A 25,899-nucleotide genomic window follows, 5' to 3' on the forward strand; every position below is an offset into this window, starting at 1 on the left:
AATTGACGATAATGATTGGAGGACGTAATGAATCAAGTATTAATCTCCCGAATATATAGCAGTACCGCAATTAGTAGTGAGAGCTCAAATGGGATCACATGGAGAAACAAGCAAGGTGGACTTGCAGCAAAGCGAGCGCGCGTGCTGCTGAGAGGTTCAGTATAAAACTGATAAGGCCCTACAATGCCGGATCCGCAAAACACTGTACCAGCACTGAAATCTGCAGCACGTCGTCGGCAGGCAGCGTCCTATTGATGTAGGCGCCGAATTCTGCCGTGCAGCGACTCTGTGTCAACCCCTGGCCTCGAAGGCTGTCCGAGGATTCTAAGTTCTTCCGAAAAAGAGCGACCAAGTCGCAAGACTGTCTGACTCCGACAAAGGTCAAATCCCGAATCCCCTTTGTAATACGATGCAAGCAGGGAAGCCAGCATTGCTCAACTCCCTACTCTTCTCGAAAACTACGAATCAGCATTCAGTTCCGATTCCAAAATTCCCCCACACTGTCTCAGAGCATCATTCGCGCCAATTGCTACCGTTCCCTCCAATTTCGAGCAGGGCCTTATGACGTCAACTAACCTCAGTTTAAGTTGACCAATCTTGGCTCTGCTATGCAGCTGAGGGCACTGAACTTGCCGTTTGACCGGCTACGAAAACAACCTGCCTAGACCACTGGATATCCGGCGCCAGACAGTCGCAACCCAGCAGGGCACAGTCCACAAGTATTCTCAAAATCAAGAGGACAATGCAGTCAATCGGTGCCAGGAATCTTCGTTCCGGACGCACCGGAACGGTAAACACATAAACTGCGGCGACACTCAGACGTCTCGCAGGTCGTTTCACCCTGCATACAATAGGTGAAACTCGACCGACGGCAGTCGTTCCGCTAGGCGCTTAAGCCTATTGTACGACCCTCTCAGTGTTCGCAGAAGTGCAGCCCCCAACCGGAAACGCAGTGTGCCCCGTCCTCCGATGCTCGCCTCGCACAGGCCACCCAGGGAAATAATCCAACATTAGGATTCAAGTGAAAAATATTTTTTGACCTCTCAGTACAAATACTCTCATTACAATAACCTTATTCGGTCTGTTACTACCATGCAATGACATACAACATTAATAAAATTGATGAAAATGAGAGGAGACATGCAAAAGAGGGGATGGAACCTCTCGGACTCACCATGCTTTTGTTCACTGCCAGATCTCCGTAGACATTCTGCAAGAACCTATGAACATCTGTGTTGCTTTGGTTTTCCGTCAAAAGAAACTCAGTTACAGCTATCTGCCTGGAATGCACCTTCGTAACAGACGCCATTTTGAAGGCCACGTAGAGCGCCGCCACTTATCCGAATTTCATGAAATGAGGCAGGAATATTCCGCGATGTCCCACAACATGTTCTGCATTTTTTCAACCGAAATTAGCTGAAAAAAAAAGTTGCATTACTTATTGATCGCCCCTCATATATGCGTCGCTGTATCTGCGAAATTCCGGAATAGCGCTAGATGTAGACCAGTCACGTATGGGAGCTAGAGATCGATATATAAAGATTGTTCCGAAATTCTCATTACTCGAACTTAACTGTACACCATATGTACATGCATTCTTTTTTTTTTTTGCTCTGATTTTGGTTCGTGAATAGAATGGTCCATAAATCTCGCCCAAAAAGTCGCTTCTAAATGGAGTAGAAGAACTCAACGTCTGACAATAGGCATTATAGCACCAGCTTCGTTATTCTTACTAAAATATCTGACGTTTCGGCCCTATTGCATCCACCTACCACAGGGCGTAGACTGTCGATGACGAGCCAGTGCACCCAGGTGGAATTTAATTAAATTGGCAGCGATCACAGAAGCCGACGTATTCAAATTCGTGGCCTAGTTTGGAAATGGATAGAGTAATCACGACTTCTATAACTGACGTGGCGCGTGCGTGCTGCAACTGTAAGTGTTTGACTTCCCTACTATGTAAAGTGGTTTTCTCGAAAAATATACCATCTGCTATTAAGCAAAATACAAAAATATGTATTTCTGGATCAAGGAGAATCTACATTTCATCGAAGATATGAATCTTCCTCATGTAATAATATTGGGTTCAATGTCTGCCAGACACCTGATTTGATTTCCCTGAAGAGCCCGACACTAATTTCCCTAAAATGGTGAATTATTACATCGGCATGCGAGGTAACTGATATTTCCCTCAGTAGCTGTCTTTGAGGCTTACTGTTTCTAACAAGATAAAAATAAATGTCGTGTGACTAGGGCCTCCCGTCGGGTAGACCGTTCGCCGGGTGCAAGTCTTTCGATTTGACGCCACTTCGGCGACTTGTGCGTCGATGGGGATGAGATGATGATGATTAGGACAACACAACATCCAGCCTCTGAGCGGAGAAAATCTCCGACCCAACCAGTAATCGAACCCAGGCCCTTAGGATTTACAGTCTGTCGTGCTGACCACTCAGCTACCGGGGGCGGACTCTAACAAGATAGGGCCAAGGCATTCCTCAAGTTATGTAGAAGAATACAGTACCAGTGTGTTAGGAGACAGATGGATTGGAAGAGAAACGTCAGCTTTCCAGACACATTTACGATGGCCTCTCCAAACTTAGGTACTGACTTAATGTCATCGTACTGCAGTTTTGGTAACTGATGACTTTTGTGAGACTAATAGACAGTCGCAATCAATTTGTTGCTACTTAACTACCATAAGCATAGTACACGACCTTAATTTGTATATGTCTCGTTTGAAAATTGAGGTTCCGGTCATGAGTTGTCACTTTGAGCCATTAGGATCGATTATTCATATGAGATACTCAGCCGAAAATTGGTGAATATTTCATGAAACAATATAAGTAACTGAATGTATTAGTAAATACAGCGGGTAAGAATGGAATGATCCCTCCAGATTATGATGAAGCCTAATCACAGGATTAGAGTTCAATATCAATTTATTCAGATCAGTCACAAAGTTACTTCGAATGGTGGCCTTACGCAGGCTAATATTTGAAGATAGTGAGGCAATAAGAGAATAATTAACTGATCTAGCAGAGCAAGCAGGTACTAGCACTCACTATCCAGTACTAAGCTGTTACATTGAAAATTTCTGAGTCCCATATATGTGCACATCAAAATATCTCTCGCTGAACCAACAATTAAAATCACGCGTCTCACTCGCCGTGAAAACCTTCTCAAATAAAGTTACCCAATAAGACATGATCATCGAAACACCACGAAACCTGCCCATTTAAAAACCTCTGTCAGGTGACGATCACTTCGGTCAAGTGAGCATCTTAGAGATAGACCACCATTCTAATGAGTATAGATGTTACACCCAGATTTATTTATTAAACCTTAGAAGTCGAAGAATAATCATCTTTGATTTATATTTTTGTACATCATAAAACGGAATGACAAGAGCTAGTTAAACTCATGTCCTTGTTCATCTTGCAGCTGCTGTACTATCCTTTTCTTAGCAACATCAACTTATTAAAATTCTTATTAAATAAGCGCGAGGAATTGGAATAACAGGACAAATCATTCATGCTGATGCTAATCTATGGTGTATCTGTGTCGAACTCTTTGTTTTGACACTGTTTTCGTAGATATTAAATAAATAATTTATAACAATAGCATATTTTTCAATAATAAGATAAATATGCCCATTTCAGAGCTGACTTCAAGATTTTTCCAGTGGTGTGTTGTACAGATATGTAGCGTCTCTGCATCTTTTGTTATTATTGTTATATACAATTTCGCAAATAAATTATTTAGGAATAAAGGAGGTGACTTACCGAAAGGCAGAAGCGCTGCGTCGTTGATAAGCACACAAACAACAGGTACGGAGCTTGGCTAGCTTTCGAAGTGCACTTCCTTTTTCTAGCTGTAGGAAAAACACGGACGCAAACACACACACTCACTCACAGGCATACGCCTGTCTCCCTACATTGTGCTCAGTTATTTGGCAAATTAATGTCACTAATTTTGTTAGTATTTATTGCATAAATAAGATAATAATTTTATTGAATTCTCTGTCATTAGATTTCCTCACGGGAATTCCAAGTGTCCATCCAGATGCTCGCTGGACAGCAGCCCCACCTCGTCTCATGGCTGCTGCAGTGACTTGGAGCAGTCTCCAGCGCTCGCTTACGTACTTGATTCAGCCTCTTCACGGCAACTTGTCATCTAAATTATGCTCACCCAAACCCGTTTTTTAATATCTTGCACAGCGGGCATATCGTTGATAACGTCCCAATGCAGTATGGGACTCATCTAACAGAAGCACTCCGTCTTCAGGCCACGAGTGGCCTACCGGGACCATCCTCCGAGGAGGATGCGGACAGAAGGGGGTGGGGTCAGCACACCGCTCTCCCGGTCGTTATGATGGCAACAGTGCATGGCGACGGGATTGTCACCCATCCAAGTGCCGGCCACGCCCAACAGCGCTTAACTTCGGTGATCTCGCGGGAACCGGTGTATCCACTGCGGCAAGGCCGTTGCCCACATCGAACAGAAGGCCACCCCATAACCGTTATCAGACAAATGGCGACCTCGGAAACGCTGTTCTGAATGCATTTGCTTAAATCATATTAGCAATGCCGCAACAAAGTTCGCATCGGCCATGAAATCAAATCATACAATCAGAATGAGATTTTCACTCTGCAGCGGAGTGTGCGCTGATATGAAACTTCCTGGCAGATTAAAACTGTGTGCTGGACCGAGACTCGAACTCGGGACCTTTGCCTTTCGCGGGCAAGTGCTCTACCACTGAGCTACCCAAGCACGACTCACGCCCCGTCCTCACAACTTTTCTTCTACCAGTACCTCGTCTCCTACCTTCCAAACTTAACAGAAGCTCTCCTGCGAACCCTGCAGCACTAGCACTCCTGAATGAAAGGATATTGCGGAGACATGGCTTAGCCACAGCCATGTTTGGAAGGTAGGAGACGAGGTACTGGTAGAAGTAAAGCTGTGAGGACGGGGCGTGAGTCGTGCCTGGGTAGCTCAGTGGTAGAGCACTTGCCCGCGAAAGGGAAAGGTCCCGAGTTCGAGTCCCGGTCCGGCACACAGTTTTAATCTGCCAGGAAGTTTCAAATCATACAGTGTTCTGAAAATGACGGTGCACACACACACACACACACACACACACACTGCACAGACACATACGACGTAGAAAAAGGAGGAAGGAAGGATTAGAAGCTATAGTTACAGAGCGCATTCCTGTACATGTATGGCCACTAAAACTGCAATGCCAGGAAGGATAGCAAACAACGAAATCTTACCTACTGTGCACATCCAGTATAGTAAGAAGAATATATGATTAAATTTTAAAGTGATTTAGTACTTATGACTACCACCTCCACCAGCAACAATGGCTCTGACCTGGCAGCGCTGAGCTTGTATGATATGTACGAGTATGTCATGCAATGCTGCTTCAACTCTAAGCCTGAATTCATCAATTGTAAGGGCTGGCGAGTGATTTTATGATGGCAGTATGCCAGGCTCTCGGCAACTCATAACCGAATGCTTTCAATGGATGAGAGATGTGATGAACGAGCTTGCCAGGGCAATAGTCTAACACCTGTATCGAAGTACGCCAGAACTGCGCCAACAAGATGCGGTGTCGTGTTGTCGGGCATCACTGTGAGTGAGCCTCTCTCTGCTACCTCGTCAGTCTGTATCGCCAACTGAACAATATATACATCCTTTCAGGCGCTAGTCACGTGGGAGCTTTGAGGTTCAGCATGACATGTAGTATGGGCCTCCTGTACCCATCAATTTCATACTGGCATGCCCACACCAATAACCACAATTAAAATGCGACTTTGAATTAGTAACTCGCTGCGTGATGTATCCCCATGTATACGTTAACTAATCAAAGTATTCGGACACCCGTATGTAATGTGGAATTGATTACAAGGTGTCACGAGCGGCAGACACACGAGTATAAAAGGAGGTGGGGAATGGGGAGTATTGTCAGTAGAGAAGTAGTAACAGCATAATGGATTCGTCAGGAGAACTCTGTGGCTTCGAACGTGGACTACTCATTGGATGTCACCTTAGTAACAAATCAATCAGAGACATTTAAGTCTTTCTAAAGCTGCTCAAATCGACTGTTGGTGTTGTGATTGTGCAGTGGAAAGGCGAAGGAATAAGACCAGGCACACCTCATATACTGTCGGATAGGGAACGTCGAGCATTGCGGAAGACGGTTGTAAGAAATCGCATCAAATAAGCGGTAGGAATCACTCGTCATTTCCAAAGTGCTACCAGCAGTCCAGATAGCACAGTGATTGTGCGAAGGGCACGAAAAAGAATGGGGCTGCTCCTCATAAGTCCCACATTTCTGTAGTTCATCTTCAGCGCCGCTTCAGATGCTGTAAATAGCGACGCCACTGGACAGATGATGAATGGAAACTTATGATTTGGAGTGATGAATCATGTTACATCCTGTCGCAATTCCGATCGAAGGATTTGGGTTTGGTGAATGCCTGAAGAACTTTACCTGGCGTGAGGTATCGTACCAACAGTGAAGTGCGAGGCAAGGTTGTGTTACAGTACGGGAGCCGTCTTATTGCGTTTAAGAAAATGCTAAATACAGAAGGATATGAACACATTTTGCAGCAGTGTACACGGGGTATATTAGGGGAAAAGTTTAGAGGCGATGATTGTTTGTATCAGAATGACAAGGCACCCAGTCATAAAGAACCACCTGTGCGGCACCGGTCTGTGGATTATGACGTTCCTGAAATAGACTGCCTGCCCACAGTACCGATCTTAACGCAATGGAACACTTTTGGGATGAGTTAGAACGTTGACTTCGCTTCATACCCCTGCGCCCAACATCCCTGCCTTCCTTGGTTTCGGGTGTTGGGAAAGGCAGGGCTGCAGCTCCTCCGCAGATATTCAGACAGCTAATTGAAAGTGTTCCCAGTAGAGTTTAAGGCGTAATAAAGGCGAAGGGAGGACACACACTAAGAGATGTTCGGATACTTTTGATCAGATAGCGAAGAATGTAGATAGCCATACTTCTGCCTACTTTGTGCTGTGGCACAGAAATGCTAACATTTGCATACAGTATAACTGATGGCAATTTGACTTTTGTTGCATGCTGCTCTCTTGATACTGCAATTGTTTTGGCAAGTAGTGTATATGACCTAAATTCTCACAAGTCCACTTTAAGTACGGAACAGTCGTCATTAATAGTGTTCGCATCTACATCTGTAGGTACACATTTAATGCCTTACATTGGACGGAAGAGAATGTCCTGCAATCTACAGGACCCGTTGTAACGCTTTGTACAGTTCGCATTACGTAATGATACACCGATAGAGGATTAAATTCCCAGAGCATACTGAAGCATATGCATTACGCAGGTGATAGAGTGAGGACGCGAATGAGCCTGGACGGAGTCGGTGATGAGGAAGCGCACGCAAGCTTGGCGAGTTGATCGGCAGCAGCAGCAGCACCTGTGTGCGCAGGTGGGTCAGTGGGGCGAGCCGATGCGGGCCTGAGTCAGCGCGGCCGCCGCCGCTCCAGCGTCCTGAGTCAGGTGCGGTTCGTCGACCGCCTCGTGAATCACGCCAGGGTTATCCACACAGCTGCCTTCCTCCGCCACGCAGCCAACCAGTTTTGGCGCGGGTCTCTGTTACGCGACGGTTCACCCGCGTACACGCTGTGCGTAGGAGGGCGTCAACGTTTCACCCGGAATCAATTATTTTGTCCTAGGAGTCTCAGTTACGTCTGTGTAAGATACTAAAGAGAAGAAGACCGATTTTAAATAAATGTAACTAATTTTTCGTAATATTTTATACACCGGACAATCTCTAAAACGCTGCATTAAAAGAAGGTCGATATTCAATAGTCGTAACAAGGGGCACATAATATGACGTATGTTCGATAACAGAACACGACATGTTGTCATGTACTGAACCGACGACGTTTACGATAGCATACGTTTATAATACTTTTACAGTCAAAACAGCATCCAGGTTTTATACATTTTTGAAAAATTTATCTTGATTGTTCTGTTTCATGCATCTTTCCATGTTTTCGTTGGGTTAAACACGTATTTTTGTTTTTAATTTGATCTGACTGCAATAATATGAGAAGATCACATTTAAGTGGTAAATCTTGTTCCCCGTACTCTTGTACATGTAGATCAGCCGACATTACTCCACATGGTGCAATTTTGGGCGCTGCAGTAAGTGATACTACTACTACAATAAGTGCGATACGTTGCATTGCCATTACCTCAACACTGCCATACGGCTTTTAACTCAGAACAAACTACGTCGTAACATAGCTGCACATAGCATTTTGCGACTCACTCTCTCCACTTGGGCAAACATCTTGCCAAAAACGGGTAGTGAAGGCACCTTGCCATTCTTATACTTCAGTTCCAAAACAACAGTCTTTCGCACTACACCCTCTAGTTTAAAATGGATGATTCACGAGTAAACTGTTTATCTGTGTCAGAATTTCTACTCCTACAACGACTGGCAGTAGGGAATGTTTGAATAGATAGTACGGTTTATGTAATATTCGTATTGGTTGAGAATCTATCCTTTCTGGATGGTATTCAGGATATCCTACATTCCGATTCAGCTTCAACCAGCGCTCTGATATTTCATTTATTTTTGGGTAGTTATTGAGATAAACTTTCTATTCATCGTGTGTTACCATATAAAATTTTAAATATTCGTCTAGTTTATAAGGAATCGCTATTTCATCCGTCTAAGTTCTTAAATAAATCTACAGTAGAGACTAGTCAATCCGTGAAATACTCTGTGTCCCAAAAAGAAAAAGGCGACAATATCTGGTTCTATATTCTCAGCACCGGGCATACGACATTACATCTGTTCGATTGAAATATACGGTAAATTGCCAGTTTTCATCTCATGGTGTTTGTAGTTTTATACATCTTCACAAATCTTGTAGTCTTTATTATAAACCTTATCATATTTTTATTGTGGTTATGCGTGCTTTTAATTTTGCGTCAATCAGTGAAAAAGGTAACATAATATTTGGAAAAGATGAACACTGTAATATTATCAGACATTATCACTGGTAATTTTAAATAAATTTAATCTGAATATACTCTTCTGGTATAGTTTCATAGCTTTCAAAGTACACCACGTATGCGGCCAAACTCGTTGTCTTGGCAAACTGTTACTTTTGTTCCAAGTTTCTCTTTGTCGACTATAGGCGTGTTTTCTGTAATCATCCGTAGAATTTTCATTCCCGCTTTCTCTTTATCCACAGGTCTCTGGTTCGACTGTCAACCGTCGGTATCGAGCTCCAAGTAATGCTGTAGGAAAAAAACCTGTCGAGTTAATCACAATTTTACAGCAATGGTATTTAGACCCTAAGAATATGAAATTTTTAGAATGTTGTTACAAATAAAGAACTTTCTCAGTACTGTAATCATATTGCGTCAAACGAATTCCTCAAGCTGTTCCATACGGTTGCTATTACTTGAAGCCGGATTTCCTAATTAGTCTGTAGGTTTTTGGTAGTTATTTGATTTAGAAACTTTCGATTTGAATGAGAGAAACGTATTTTCATTTCCTAGAAATTGCAGCCTTCGTGAATTTTCAAGCAAACTAAGCTTTTACTACGGTATTCGACTCATATTGCATGAAAATGGCACAAATTGAACTTCTGAATAAGTGATTGTTTTTAAATTCCTGCATTAAATGCTAAAAACAAACAATATAATTTGCTATATTCTTGAGACAGCATACAAGAACGATGATAATGCATCATCTTCTCCTGCTAAATGTAGCGGTTCTTATTATACTGTATAGTTGTAGAGCTTTCTGTTCGTATTTTGGGGGTACGATTTAGTTTGCAAGTAAGTTGTTTGTCAACAATATTAGGAGAAAATATACCGAATACTCGAAACCTTGTTTTCCTTTGAAACTGATTCTCCTAGTAAAATGAACTGATGTTCTTAATTTACCAGAACTATATTCTTAAAGTCAGATATTACACAAAATATTGTACACTAGTCTTCCATTAATGGTTAAATGGCTCTGAGCACTGTGGGACTTAACATCTGAGGTCATCAGTCCCCTAGAACTTAGAACTACTTAAACCGAACTAACCTAAAGACATCACACACATCCATGCCCGAGACAGGATTCGAACCTGCGACCGTAGCAGTCGCGCGGTTCCAGACTCTAGCGACTAGAACCGCTCGGCCACCTCGGCCGGCTTTCCATTAATGAAGTAATACATCTGCTCAGAACACAAACACTACATATGCAAACTCCATTTCCTGAAATAAAACTAGCAGAGGTGTCTGTGTCGACATATTTGTTTTCGCTTGGGATGATTTAGAGAGACAGTATTAAACGCAACTCAGCATCACCGCTCGGTGATCCTAGTGCTGCATCGTCACATCAGTTTTCACTTGCAACGATTTAGAGAAACAATATTAAACGTAACCCAACACGACCGCACGGTGACTGTAGACAGCAATCAGCCAAATGACTCAAGTAAACTGGTAAGAACATGTCATACTACACTAAATTTGTGGTTATGAGGAAGATGATACCGAACGATGAGACAGCGCTATACTTGTCACATATAGTATAGAAAACCGCCGGATAAGAATATTAATTGAAAAACTTGGGCTACGTCAGTAATAGTCAGTATGTATCATAGTAATAATTCATCAGCATTGGAACATCAGAAACCGCAATGTTCAGTTGCTGTAAATCTGTCGTGTTTTATGTAAAAATGTTGACATATTCGCGAGATACATCTCTGTAATGAGTAGTGATCAGTATATTCCAGTTCCTTTGAAGGCGAACATTTTAGGTTAGGCCTAACGGCGACTATCCTGAATACCAGTTAAAATACCCCAATGGCTGTAACCATTTATTTTTATTAGTTCTACATATTTTAGAAGAGTATAACTCTATCATCAGGTGGAATTATTTGCCTGCGCCTAACACAAAACAGCAAACCACAAACAACTCTGTTTCAACCTGAGGTCTTCGAAACTGAAAGAACGGTAATAATTACATTCCCACCGACGGCAAGGTCATTAGAGAAGTGCAACTGCAGGTGCTGATTAATGAAGGATGAGGAAGGAAATCGGTCATTACATAATCGTTGGAACCAACTCACATTCGCTTGAAGTAGAAATGTTTTTGGTTTTGTGTACCACGGCTATTACATAAAATACAAAAGACGTAATTTTCATCCATCATAACGACTGTGGTGGCAAAAATTATCTCCTGTATACCTTCATCTCAGTTGCTGTAGGGGAACCGCGACATATTTAATACAATGGTGTCCAAAATTCCCACTCCCGTGTCTAATTCACGATATAATCATTCAATCCATCAACAGATGTCCGTACGATCGTGTTCTGCACTTCAGATGGCATTCCGATCAACGGAAAAACCCGCCAACGATGACGTCAGGGCACTTATGAAACGGGGTCGAGTTTGTCGGGTAGTCCACATCCACAGTCGCTATGTACAGACACAGACGGTGCAGTATGGCATAGAGAAGACTCCTACCAGACTCTGCGATGGAGGCCCATAGCACAAACTGATGTGTCGCGGTGGCTTATGTGTATCGTTCTGTTGTTTCTCGGATGTGGCAACAGTTAATAGAGACCGAAATTGTATCCCGAAGGCCAGTGCAGGGATGCACTATTGAGACTGTATGCATCACGTCAGACTCCACCAACTACTCTCCAAGACTTCCGAGGAGCTCGAAGGGAAGTATGGGCGTTATTGCCTCAACATGACATTCATAACTTCATTCACAGAATGATCCGTCGTTGTAAGGCCTACATTGCTGCCAAAGGTGGTCACACCCCATGCTGAGATCCTTAACCAGTTGCCGGAATGTGTGTGAAAATCCGTCAAGTTGGAAGAAACGAAGAAGATTATTGTCTAACGTTGTGCATGTTGCAGATGTCTACGTTCTGTATTCTTTGCACTGTTTCTACTTTATTATCACCTGTTTATACCGTTTTGTGGCAAAATAAACGCAGTCCTGCATAATTTCCGTTTGTTGCTTTAATTTTGGATACCAGTGTAAATAGTTGGCCCTCTCCTCCCAAATACACTGCTGGCCACCGTAAATGCAACACCCTGAAGGAAGCATCCGAATCGAGTGAAATTTACACCATGAGTTTGCAGCGATGAGATATGCAACTGATTAGAATTTCAGCGCAGACGCACATCACGCGCGCCTGTGGCGCCACCTCATAGCGCCATTTAAGGCTTGGCGATTTCGACGAGTGTACGTTCAGCACGTGTGTTTACCTTGTGGTTGTTTCACAAGACGATCAGTTATGCCTCGTAGACAACAGCGAACATCTTTTGATCAAGTATCCGAGTTCGACAGAGGAAGGATAGTGGCTTACCGAGATTGTGGATTATCATACAGAGAAATCGCTAGTCGTGTGGGACGAAACCAAACAACTGTAATGCGCATATGTGACTGTTGGATGCAGGAGGGTACGACGGACCGACGTGGTCGATTGCATTCACCTCGGTGCACCACTGCACGCGCTGATAGGCAAATTGTGCGCATGGCAGTGACGGATCGCTCAGTGACATCCCGAACCATAGCACAGCACATTGCGTCTGTAACGCATCATCCAGTGTCTGCGCGTACCATTCGACGCCGTTTACAGCAGAGTGGTCTGTCCGCAAGACGTCCATTGCTTCGTCTACCATTGACGCAGAACCACAGACGTCTCCGTCGCCAATGGTGTGATGACAGACGGATGTGGACGGCAGAATGGAATGACGTTGTCTTTACTGACGAGGCACGCTTCTGTCTGCAGCACCACGATGGTCGGATTCGAGTGTGGAGACACCGTGGAGAGAGGATGCTGGACAGCTGCATTATGTACCGCCACACTGGTCTTACACCGGGTGTTATGGTATGGGGCGGTATTGGATATTACTCTCGCACGCCTCTAGTACGCATTGCCGGTACTTTAAATAGCCGGCGCTACATATCCGAGGTGCTGGAGCCAGTTGTCCTTCCTTACCTTCAGGGCTCGGCCACAGCCATATTTCAACAGGATAATGCGCGAGCACACGTGGCACGCATTGTCCAAAGGTTCTTCGTCAATAACCAGATTGAACTGCTTCCCTGGCCGGCTCGCTCTCCGGATCTTTCGCCGATAGAAAACATGTGGTCCATGGTTGCTCAACGAGTGACCCAGATTACATCCCCAGCTGCCACACCAGATGATCTTTGGCAACGTGTGGAAGTTGTTTGGGCTGCTGTACCCCAGGAACACATCCAACGTCTCTTTGACTCAATGCCGAGACGTGTGGCAGCGGTGATCTCCAACAATGGCGGCTACTCTGGCTACTGATTCTGGCAGGAACCACATGTCACAGCCGTCTGTAAACGTAATCATTTGATACTTGGTCAACATGTTATCTACAAAATAAATTTTGTTGTGCTACCTCTGGTCTATCATGGTGTTGCATTTACGGTGGCCAGCAGTGTATATAAAACCCAATCAACTACAATTGAGAAACAGATAATTAATGGAGCAAACGCTGTTGCAACTCTTCTTATTTTCGCTGTCGTCCTACACTAGTAATCACTCATAGCAGTTCATCGTTCAATAATTTTATTTTACGCAGCTCTTTCAACAATTGCTCTGATCCTTTATTTGATTACTGCAGTTAATGTAAGCTGACTATGCGTCACCAGTACTAGGGTTACATAATACTGACAACGGGCTACTGTACACACAAACTGATGAGCTACAATAGTGCGACCACTGCCCACCGCCGGACTGAGCGCCGCCTGGAGGCGTTGCAAGCACGTGATGTGGTAAGGAAAGTATATAAGCGAACAGGGGAATCATTCTTGCAACGATACGGGCAGCAAAAGAGGAACTCGTCTCACATAAACGACTATAAAAACGAGCAGATTTTTGTAGCCCAGCGCCTGACAGCGATTTTCTCGAAAACGGTTAAGCTGATTGGCTGGTCACGCGCTACTGCAGTGAGCATCTATGGAAAGTGGTCGAAGGACGATGAGATCGCGAGTAGGTGATAAGGCGTTGGACGTCAAGCCCTCACCACAGAACGTGGAGATGGGAGGCTTATACGCTCTCTGAAGAAGGGTAGATGGTGATCAGTGGCAGATCTGACTTGAGAGAACAATGGTGGTGCATGCGGAAGTGTTTCGGAGCGTACGGTTCAGCGCACGATGGGTACCGCAGCAGACGACCCCAACGTGTTCCCGTGTTGACTCAGCGATACCGTTAGTTACATTTTAGTGAGCACGGGACCATTGAGAGTAGACAGTGGAAAATGGCAACGTGTCGCCTGGTCGGATCGAAATCGTTTTTTGTTGCATCAAGTTGATTGTTGTATCCGGAACGCCGTCATAAGAGCAAATGACTGCGCGAAATATGAACTGCGGCAGTGTTACCTGCATCCCCTCACCGACGTTGATGGCATCTTCCAGCAGGATACGTGTCCGTGTCACAAGGCCACAATAGTGTTACAGTCGTTTGAGGAGCATTACAGTGAGGGAATACATGCGCAACGCTACAGGGCGCTAGCTCAGGATCCACAAACCGCCGCCGCGTAGTTGGAGGGATTTGTAGACATCTGGTGCCACGTATTTCCGGAAACCTATCAAAGAATCCATGCCGGGTATAATCTCAAAGGTGAACCAACATGCTATTAAACAGATGATTGTAATTTTGTAGCTCATTAGCCGGTCGTGGTGGCCGAGCGGTTCTAGGCGCTACAGTCTGGAACCGCGCGACCGCTACGGTCGCAAGTTCGAATCCTGCCCCGGGCATGGATGTGTGTGATGTCCTTAGGTTAGTTACGTTTAAGTAGTTCTAAGGTCTAGGGGACTGATGACCTCAGAAATTAAGTCCCATAGTGCTCAGAGCCATTTGAACCATTAGCTCATTAGAGTGTATCACTCCTTTCTTACACAGGTAAATTGGCAATGTGACTCGTTGCTAGAAGGGGTCATTTTTATCTTTGAGATTGTTTGCAAAACCACTAAGCTTATGAACTGTTAGCCTAATAACATGAAGAAATCGATAAACGGTCCTGTTGCGAAAAATAGATATAGAAATTTGGCTGTGACGTGCGACAGTGAGGTCTTTTACGAAGGTTCGCCAGGAGCAGACTCACAGGCAACAGTGGAAGCGGCTCATGGACAAAATCAATCACGAGGATTTAAGAGGAGTATATATATAAAGTATACGCTAGTTAACTCTGTGGTGTATAACATCCCACTTACATTACGCAGCAGTGTTTGAATTAAGTCCCTTTTAATTTGCGGTACATGAGTCCTATATTTTGCTTCGTAGGTTGGATGAATATTAGAATGTGAAACAAGGAAGAGTGCAGGAGACGCCACATACGTTCCCAGGAGCACCGATCGAAGGTCTCAAGTTATCGACTGCAGCGTTGTAATCTGGGAATATATCTGTGGCGTTCTCTGGGAGCTATCATCAAGGGTAATGCGCTTCCTAATGACCGGATGTTGAACTACTTGTCCATACGATGTTCAGTGATACTTGCTGGTCACTTTCCCTACATCACATTTATGTTCGCAGATGCCGTTATAACACGTCACATTGATGGTGGGTTGCTGCCTTATCGCTGATTACTCAAACCTGCGTAGGCGAATCCCATTCTCCAGGTGACATCATCTAACCCGCCGAAATTAGAAATCAGCAACGACGAAACAGGACCTCGATATAAAGGAGGCATACTTTCTTCTCGACAGACAGTTATCTCCTGACGGAGAAGACGATGATCATCTTCGAAAGCTCGAGTTTTAACTCAGATTTGCCACGGTCTGTGCACCGAGAAGAGTTAAGAAAAGAATTCTGCCGCAGAAATCTACTATTTTTTTCGTCTGACGGATAAAATCGATCGCTGAGTTCACTTCTGCCGCCCAGTTTTTCTACAGCTGTGGCGTACTTTACTAGCAGCGGGACTTCTGATGCGTTATTACTGCCTTACAATTATGTTAAGGGGTCATTCTTTACATAAATACCTTCAGTCAGATATGAAGAAGCCAGTGTCTGTTACTGTTCAGCCGGCCACTGTGGCCGAGCGGTTCTAGGCGCTTCGGTCCGGAACCGCGCGACTGTTACGGTCGCAGGTTCGAATCCTGCCTCGGGCATGGATGTGTGTGATGTCCTTATGTTAGTTAGGTTTAAATGGTTCAAAGTCCTAGGGGACTGATGACCTCAGATGTTAAGTCCCATAGTGCTCAGAGCCATTTGAACACTTTTTGTTACTGTTCACTAGTGGTAGTATCGTGAGTAGCCGAGTAGGGTCGTCGCGCTATCTGAGGCGCTTTACCCCAGTGCCACAGTACGCCCCCCTCCGCCCCACCGTCGGAGGATCGAGTCCTTCCTCTGACATGGGCGTATGTGTTGTCTTTAGCGTAAGCTAGTTTCAGTTAGATTAAGTAGTGTGTAAGCCTAGAGACCGATGACCTCAGCAGTTTGGTCTCACAGGAACTTACCACCAACAAATAATGTGATTAACCGACCAAAACTCATTTACAGATGTCCTGGGACATTTACTACCATGATAGCTGCTGTCAGGTCATTCGTGTTGTTGGGGACGAACGCTGCTCGGGTCCGGGCGAAAAGTAAGCGATCATTACAAATAATTATGAAAGGTGGGAGTGTTGTGTTGGCAGAAGAGCCAACACCGTGTTACTAGAGGAGGCCGAAATGCACGCGTTTTAGCTCACGCAGCCTGGCGTGGGGAGGGAAGAACGATACTGACGTGAGGTCTGGAACATGACAAGGAATTAGAATTCAGAAAGCGGACGTAATTAGTTTGATACTTAACTTTAATCCATTAATGATGAACGTCGCTCTTGACGGTACATGATTCACAATATTATCTGTTCAGAATACATTCGCAGTAACTGAATATGGCGCCTTGCTAGGTCGTAGCAAATGACGTAGCTGAAGGCTATGCTAAACTGTCGTCTCTGCAAATGAGAGCGTATGTAGTCAGTGAACCATCGCTAACAAAGTCGGCTGTACAACTGGGGCGAGTGCTAGGGAGTCTCTCTAGACTAGACCTGCCGTGTGGCGGCGCTCGGTCTGCAATCACTGATAGTGGCGACACGCGGGTCCGACGTACACTAACGGACCGCGGCCGATATAAAGGCTACCACCTAGCAAGTGTGGCGTCTAGCGGTGACACCACAGGGAGCACTCGGATTATTACCTTCTCGTCTTTGAGAAAAAATTTCTTAGGAGTTGATTTTTCTTTCTGAATCACAGCATAGTTTCATACTTTCCTCGAGGGCGTCTAGTGACATCCTTATTTGGAAATGATGCACAGGAACACACTTTGCTGTTCTTCGTCTCTGAATCACAAAATTAAGCTAAGGTACCAATACATCGAGATTCTGGTTAATGATGAGGAAATATTACATTCATTAGTCGGAAAGAGTATCTCCAAATACCTTTAAACTGTTTATTTGAGAGTAATAAATGGAGGTATCACATTCCACTTACCTTCTAAATAGAAAAGACGAAAATGGAAGAAAAGAACACCTCTAAATACGTGAAGAACAAATACCAATATCAAAGGGCCTAATAAACATCAGCAAAGACAATTATTCAACGCACCATGATGTTAGCGATTTAGTGTTTTCCTGCTCAATACGCGGGTCCTACTCCATCTATAAAATGATTTTAGTAGCTAAAGGAACGGTCCGCGCTTAACAGTGATGTACTTTACTAGTACGCATTGTATACAATACAGAACGCCGCTGAAAACTTCAATCCGAACAACAAACAGAATTTCAACGCAATCAAGTTGCGGGCCATCAGAAGGTAGGAGGTTCCTCTAAAGGCACTCCAGATAACGACCATTCTTATTGTGATGTACACATTTTAGTAAGACACTACGCAAAACTCAAAAAGTTTGCAACGAAAATTAGGGGTCGCTATGATTTTGCGTTTGGTGCGTATTACACCATATGTTGCTGCGTATGAAATTTAGCTAAAGTGCTGAATTTTTGTTTAGATTTGGGAGGAGGTCTCTATCTGCCTCCGATCTCGGGAAAATGAATCCCATGTAACGTGCTCACTTACGATCTCACGCCGGCGAGAATGAAATACTCGCAACATCTCTCATATCTTCTAAACAGCTCGGGACATCGAAACGAAAGTTTGGCGAATGATAGCACACAAAGGGGAGAGTGTTTTGTCGATTCTCAAATACACGGAACTTTCTTATGTATGGCGATATATCAGTACTTATACTTACCTTTTTACCGAGCGAGGTGGCGCAGTGGTTAGACACTGGACTCGCATTCGGGAGGACGACGGTTCAATCCCGCGTCCGGCCATCCTGATTTAGGTTTTCCGTGATTTCCCTAAATCGCTCCAGGCAAATGCCGGGATAGTTCCTTTCAAAGGGCACGGCCGATCTCCTTCCCCGTCCTCCCCTAATCCGATGAGACCGATGACCTCGCTGTCTGGTCTCCTTCCCCAAAACAACCAACCAACCAACTTAAAAATGGTTCAAATGGCTCTGAGCACTATGGGACTTAACAGCTGTGGTCATCAGTTCCCTAGAACTTAGAACTACTTAAACCTAACTAACCTAAGGACAGCACACACATCCATGCCCGAGGCAGGATTCGAACCTGCGACCGTAGGAGTCGCGCGGTTCCGGACTGCGCACCTAGAACCGCGAGACCACCGCGGCCGGCCAACCAACTTACCTTTTTATTTACTTCACTCCAGTGACTGTAATTTTCTAGGAGTTATCGACAGCTAGCGAAACAGGAGCTGCCTAGTATGAAAATAAACATGAAATTTCTCAAATGGTTCAAATGGCTCTGAGCACTATGGGACTCAACTGCTGAGGTCATTAGTCCCCTAGAACTTAGAACTAGTTAAACCTAACTAACCTAAGGACATCACAAACATCCATGCCCGAGGCAGGATTCGAACCTGCGACCGTAGCGGTCTTGCGGTTCCAGACTGCAGCGCCTTTAACCGCACGGCCACTTCGGCCGGCTGAAATTTCTCCTTTTATGTTTCTGCAAACCGACACTATGAGGTTTTTCGTAAGCTATTGAGCTCTGTGATTGCCAATTACTTGTTTATAAGGCACTCCGTTTCGGAATTCTGTCGCAATAACTGCTGTGAGATGAGTTTGGCAAATTACACTGTGACAAAGGAAGTACAATTAAAACATTCACCAAGACAAATGTGGCCGTTACAAATGGTGATGCTTCTTCGAATGAGAAAAGGTTAACAACTCACACAAAAATAGATTGCCAATTCCGTTGGAATTTTGGTGGAATTCACGTAACCCATCGTATTTTTAACACTGAGCGACTGGAGTGGAAACCTACCAAAGGATTTTTATTCCTTCTCCTGATCTGAGCAGTATTAAAATAATGACGTGCGTTCCTTCAGGCGGAATGATAGGCACATGTCAGATACTGGTTACTCACCTACAGCTTGCCAAACTGACAACGTGTGATCGTGAATAAATTAGTTGTTATTGCGAAAAATAAACAACTAATCTGTCGCACAACACAATGGTCAGTGTATTGTCAGCAGCGGAGGATAATGCCCGCGACAGGAATGCACAAGCTAGCCATGTGTGCCTTGTGAGTTGGAGTTCGAAAAACATTGTCATGAAAGTAGATGTGCCTTTGTCAGCAGTACATTTCAACAAATTAAATATATCTAATCGTAACACTCTTTTAGGATATTCCTACTTTCGTAATAATACCGACCATTTTCTTCATTTGTGTAGCCTGTTGTATAATTAGTTTATTAATGCTGATAATGTGCATGCAACAATGGAAATGCTTTTTCTCATCACGGCGAACTAATTAAAACATTGTTATTTGTGACTGCTTTTCGATTGTTTCTAGCTTGCAGTGGAAATGTGATGTTCACATGCATGTAGTACAGTGTGTCGTATTACATCCATATCAGAGTAATCACAGTGAAACTTCTATACTTCAGATCTCGGACACTTTTTACCAGGAGCACAAAGGGACCACACCTGCGTAGATTATCCCTTTCTAAATTTTTGTAACAGATCGTACAGATACACCAGCATACTAGGCAGCGAGAAGATAACCTTGTTTTACTTTCCTACCTTGATTCTTAATCACATGATTTTATAATATTCCTTGCTTCCTTATTCACTACCCTCTGTCCCTTCTTGTGATCTGAAAACATCGCGGAGGCATATGATACAATTCCAGCGGCCAATGGCTCGTCAGTTATTGAAGTATGCATTTTTCTTGAAAGAAGAAAAACAAAACAAAACTATACCGATATAAATAACAGAAAAGTATAATGTACTAACGAAGATAGCTGGAGCGTTTAAATGGCGAAAAAGGAAACACTACCCAAAGGCAATGAAATTTAGTACACAGTAAGGCAAAATTTATCGTATGGGCAATACTACCACTGCTCATATGCACCATTCCGATGTGAGCGTATGGCCGGGCTACTTTTCCGCTCCCCACCTCAAATTTCCCACGAGGCACGTGCGACGTGCGGCGCGAGAAACTGTGCCTCAACCACAACGCCGCGCGACCTGGCGCAGGCGCGTGTCGCGTCCCAGTCGCGTCGCGTCGCAATTTGCGCGGTCCCATTTGAACCTGTGATGTTACAAAAACGCGCGCTGCGCTGCGTCGCGCCACACGCGCTATACGCGTCTCAATTTGCGCCTAGCCTTTTTAATGCGCAGTATGAATATGGCTAGGGCTGCTTTCTGTTCCGTAGTGAAACATGCTCATGGAACGAGGTTAAAAAGAGCCGAGAAATACACTGTCCTTAATGTTTTTCATAAATTTACGGAGGTAATCGGCTTTGAAGTTTTCCCAGCGTTGTATATAATGCAGTTCATAAACAATCTAACATCGAACGTGTAGCGCAGTCAGTAGTGTAAGGGAATGTAAAGCAAAATCGGTTAATCGTTTCTTCAAATTTCCCAAGCATCATTTTTTTCTTCTCGTTCAATTTGAAATACCTACATCTCGTAATTATAAAACTCATCATCATTTTTTGTGAGTAACGCAAGTCTTCTTGTTTCTAATTATGATTTTGGACGCCAAATTCCATTTCAAATACAAACTCTTAATTATCGATGTTTTATGAAAGACTGTTCATAAAAGTTGTTTACATTAAGAAAACATAACAATTTAATTTTTAAGGCAAAAATGAGAAACCAAATCCTCTTTATTTGGACTATGTTCATCGTTTTATAATACAGAGGTAGTTAAGTATCGTAGAAACATGAAAAACAGTCATTTTCAACATCGAGCACATCATACAAATGCTGCATTTTTACATTTGCTGCTGTACCATTACAATATGAATCCAACAGAACTGATATGGAGCCAAGGTGCAGAATTTGGCCCAAGAAGTAACAAGACTGTTAGGCTGCCAGACGTATTGGAACTAACGCACGCAGCTTTTTCACACGTCACTGCCGAACGCTGGTACGATATAGAACGGCTCGTCATAAAAGAAGAAGGAAAAATGCTGCGCCTGGTAGGCTTCGTAGATTCTGTTGTTGATAGGCTCGTTATCCATGTAGCAGGTGACACTTCCAGAACTGAAATATATTTCTCGGATTCGGATAAGGAAAGAGCTAAGAGATTACCAGAGGACTAACTGTAAGTAATACCTTCAGTGGCTTCAGTATTTAACTATACAGCGAAATCCTTGAATACTCTCTCACGTTACACACAGATTATGCAGAAAAACTATCCTGTGGTTGTCAAGAATTTTCATCATTCTTGTTTTTAGTTACAATAGTACGTTAGCTGAAAACGATAACGTGTTGCGGTTTTCGTCTAATCGTCTAAGAAGCATATTGTGGGAGATTTGCAGTGTATTATTTCATGCTGCTTGAAAATTAAATGACATTCGAAGCTGTATTGTTCCTCTGCTCGTCTCGCTTTACGTGTGAACTGCAGCTTGCCACGTCACTGCAGGCTAGCTGCATCAGCTGACCTGCCAGTGCTAAGTTAAATGCGCCGGTAAAGCTGTTGTCACGTATTATCGCTAAGCCGATGTGCGCGGAACGCACAGCACAAAACGTACCCTTATTATCGTACTTGACAGTGCTCACAACAGCTTGGCTGCAGTCCCACGGGAAACTGAAATCCAATGAGGTTCCAGCAAACTCGGAAGAATACATAGTGCAATGTTTACATCAGGTTTATTCTTATGATGAACGGATTATTATATAATATGTTGCCTACATCCATGTACAGGATGACAATTATTGAAGTACACTGTAGAGCCAAAGAAGCAGGTATATCTGCCTAATATCGTGTAGGGTCCCCTCGAGCACGCAGAAGTAACGCAACACGTTGTGGTATGGACTCGACTAATGTCTGAAGTAGTGCTGGAGGGAACTGACGCCATGAATACTGCAGGGCTGACCATAAACCCGTTAAGAGTACGAGAGGGTGGAGATCTCTTCTGAATAGCTCGATGAAGGCATCTCAGATATGATCAATACTGTTCATGTCTGCGGAATCTGATGGCCGGCGGAAGTGTTTAAACTGAGAAGAGTGTTCCTGGAGCCACTCTGTAGCAATTCTGGACGTGTGGGATGTCGCATTGTTCTGCTGGAATTGTCCAAGTCCGTCGGAATGCACAATCGACATGACCGGATGCAGATGATCAGGCAGGTGGATGTATCATCTGTCAGAGTCATATCTAGAGGTATCAGGGGTCCCCTATCACTCCAACTGCACACGCCCCGCACCATTGTAGAGCTTGAACAGTCCCCTGCTGACATGCAGGGAACATGGATTCATGAGGCTGTCTCCATACTCTTACACGTCCATCCGCTCGATACAACTGAAAGGAGAATACCGTGACCAAGCAACATTTTTCCAGTCATCAATAGTCCTGTGTCGGTGTTGACGGGCACTATCAAGGCGTGGAGCTTTGCGTCGTGCAGTCATCAAGGGTTTACGAGTAGGCCTTCGGCTCCGAAAGCCCATACCGTTGATGTTTCGTTGAATGGCTCATACACTAACACCTGCTGACGGCTCAGCATTGAAATCTTGCAGCAAATAGCGGGCCGGCCGAAGTGCCCAAGCGGTTCTAGGCGCTACAGTCTGGAGCCGCGCGACCGCTACGTCGCAGGCTCGAATCCTGCCTCGGGAATGGATGTCTGTGATGTCCTTAGGTTAGTTAGGTTTAAGTAGTTCTAAGTTCTAGGGGACTGATGACCACAGCAGTTAAGTCCCATAGTGCTCAGAGCCATTTTGAGCAATCTGCGGAAGGGCTGCACTTCTGTCACCCTGAACGATTCCCTTCAGTCGTCGTTGGTCCCGTTCTTGTAACTTCTCTTTCCGGCCGCAGCGATGTCGGAGATTTGATATTTTACCGGAATCCTAATATTCACGGTACATTCGTGAAATTGCCATACGGGAAAATCCCCACTGCATCGCTACCTCGGACATGCTGTGTCCCATCGGTCGAGCGCCGACTATAACACCACGTCCAAACTCACTTAAATCTTGATAACCTGCTATTGCAGCAGCAGTAACCGATCTAACAATTGCGCCAGACACTAGTTGTCTTACATAGGCGTTGCCGACCGCAGCGGCGTATTCTGCCTGTGTATTTGAATACACATGACTACATCAGTTTCTTTGGCGCTTCAGTGTATATGAAAAAGAAACGTAAATTAGTTGCAAACTACGGCGCTCACACACTTTATTCAACATGTAAACGTCACTACAGATATTCGAGTTTAGGTTATGACATGTTCGATGTGCCTGCCATCATTGGCGATGATGTTGCGCAGTCGCATGGCGAAATTCTGCATAACCCGCTAAAGTGTCGGAACATCGATGCTGCCGATGACTTCCTGAATGGCTATTTTCAGCTCAACAATGGTTTGGGGTTATTGCTGTAAACCTTGTATTTAATATGGCCCCACATTAAGGAGTCGCATGTGTCCAGATTCGGAGAATATGACGGCCAATCGAGTGCCATGCTGTTGGCCATCCATGGGTAAAAGAATCATTGATGTCGATGCTGAAGTTCAGTCTGCAACCACAGAAGACTGCAGGTCCATCCAATAGCGAATGTGCAGCGACAGATTTGATAGTATTCTTTTTCTTGTCGGCGGCAGATGTAGTCATTTCAACGTCTTCAATTGTTTTATATATTGTCTGTCTTGCACGACGACGGTATCTTCTGTAAGGCCCAGAGCCAGAATGCGTTCCCCAAGCTACTCCTCGCTTCGATGGAATCTAGCTACGTCTTGCATGAACCACATCTTGTCGAAATAAGGGTCACTTTGGATAATGGGCATGTAATCATCTTCCAAAACGTTCACGTACCGTTCGGTATTCGCCGTGCCTTCAAGGAATATCGCATCGATTATTCCGTGACTGGACATTGCACACCACACAGTTTCCCGTTGAAGGTGAAGAGACATCTCGATCGCTAAATGTGGATTCTCAGTCCCCCAAATGCACCAGTTTTGTTTATTGGCGAACCCATCCTAATGAAAGTTGGCTTCGTCGCTAAACCAAACCGTATAGCGCATATAAATTCCCATCATGTCCCGCGGCCAACTGTGCAGTCTGAACGTCCTAATGTAAACCGTTCAGAAGTTATGACGATTTTATTTCCTATAGTTCAATAACTGTTACGTTGTATATAATTTTGCTTTAGGAATATTACACTGATTTCATACATATTCTCAGAAAAAGCATTTTACGCTGGAAGTAACTGGATTTAGCAGTGAGTTTTAATTAGAGCGCTAAATGTAGGAGGGGTGACGTCACATGTAAGCCTATGTATTTTAATAGAGGGTCAGACTAGACCTGGTGTCATGACGAAATTGACATTTCTCCTATAAACAAGTAATACTGTGGTATCAAGAGGCATACTGGAGAAAACTGGCAAGGAAGCACTGAACACCATTTCGAGGAAATTTAGGAAATTCATGATGAGTTGACAGCATTAAAATGGACCAGCTGTCTGGAATTCATGTTTGAGATCACACTCATCGAAAACGTTGCGGTATTCCTTTACTGCCCAAGATCATAGATGATATAAACTGTAACTACTGTACATAAGTAGGCGAGGTGATCCACTACTGTTTTGTTACACTATTGATGATAAATCGCTGGCTGCTGCAAAATAACTAGGAGTAACTGACCAGACTGCTGGAAAGTATAGTGACTGCATAAGAGAAATCGTAGGAAAAGTGGATTACAAAACAGTTATTCGACCACTATTTTTTATATTTTCCTCATCAGTCTGTGCCCGTTCCCAAGTTGGATTAATCCAATGCAGAGCAGCATATTGCGTCGTGAGATCATAGAAGAGATACTATTGAGACTCCAGTTCTGGTCGCTACAATAAGGGCTTTGAATATCACGTGGAGGTTTACTGTTGGACAAATCGGAGGGAGCGTGTTGCAGGTGCTATATTAATCCTCCAACAATGGGAAATTAGAGCTAACACATGCCTTTTACAATCACATTTTCCACGTGAATGGAGCATGGACATGGGTTTAATATTACATGTTTTCTTGCCCACAGTATGTAAGATGGCATGCGGGTGTTACGAATCTCGATTCTCGATATAGACACTATCACGCGTGGAGAAAGCTGTAGATGTTCAAAGAACTATTAGGTCATTTACACTACTGGCCATTAAAATTGCTACACCAAGAAGAAATGCAGATGATAAATGGTTATTCATTGGACAAATATGTTATACTAGAACTGACATGTGTCTACATTTCCACGCAATTTGGGTGCACAGATCCTGAGAAATCAGTACCCAGAACAACCAGCTCTGGCCGTAATAACGGCCTTGATACGCCTGGGCATTGAGTCAAACAGAGCTTGGATGACGTGTAC

The sequence above is a fragment of the Schistocerca piceifrons genome, chromosome X (genome assembly GCF_021461385.2).
Source record: "Schistocerca piceifrons isolate TAMUIC-IGC-003096 chromosome X, iqSchPice1.1, whole genome shotgun sequence".
NCBI lineage: Eukaryota > Metazoa > Arthropoda > Insecta > Orthoptera > Acrididae > Schistocerca > Schistocerca piceifrons.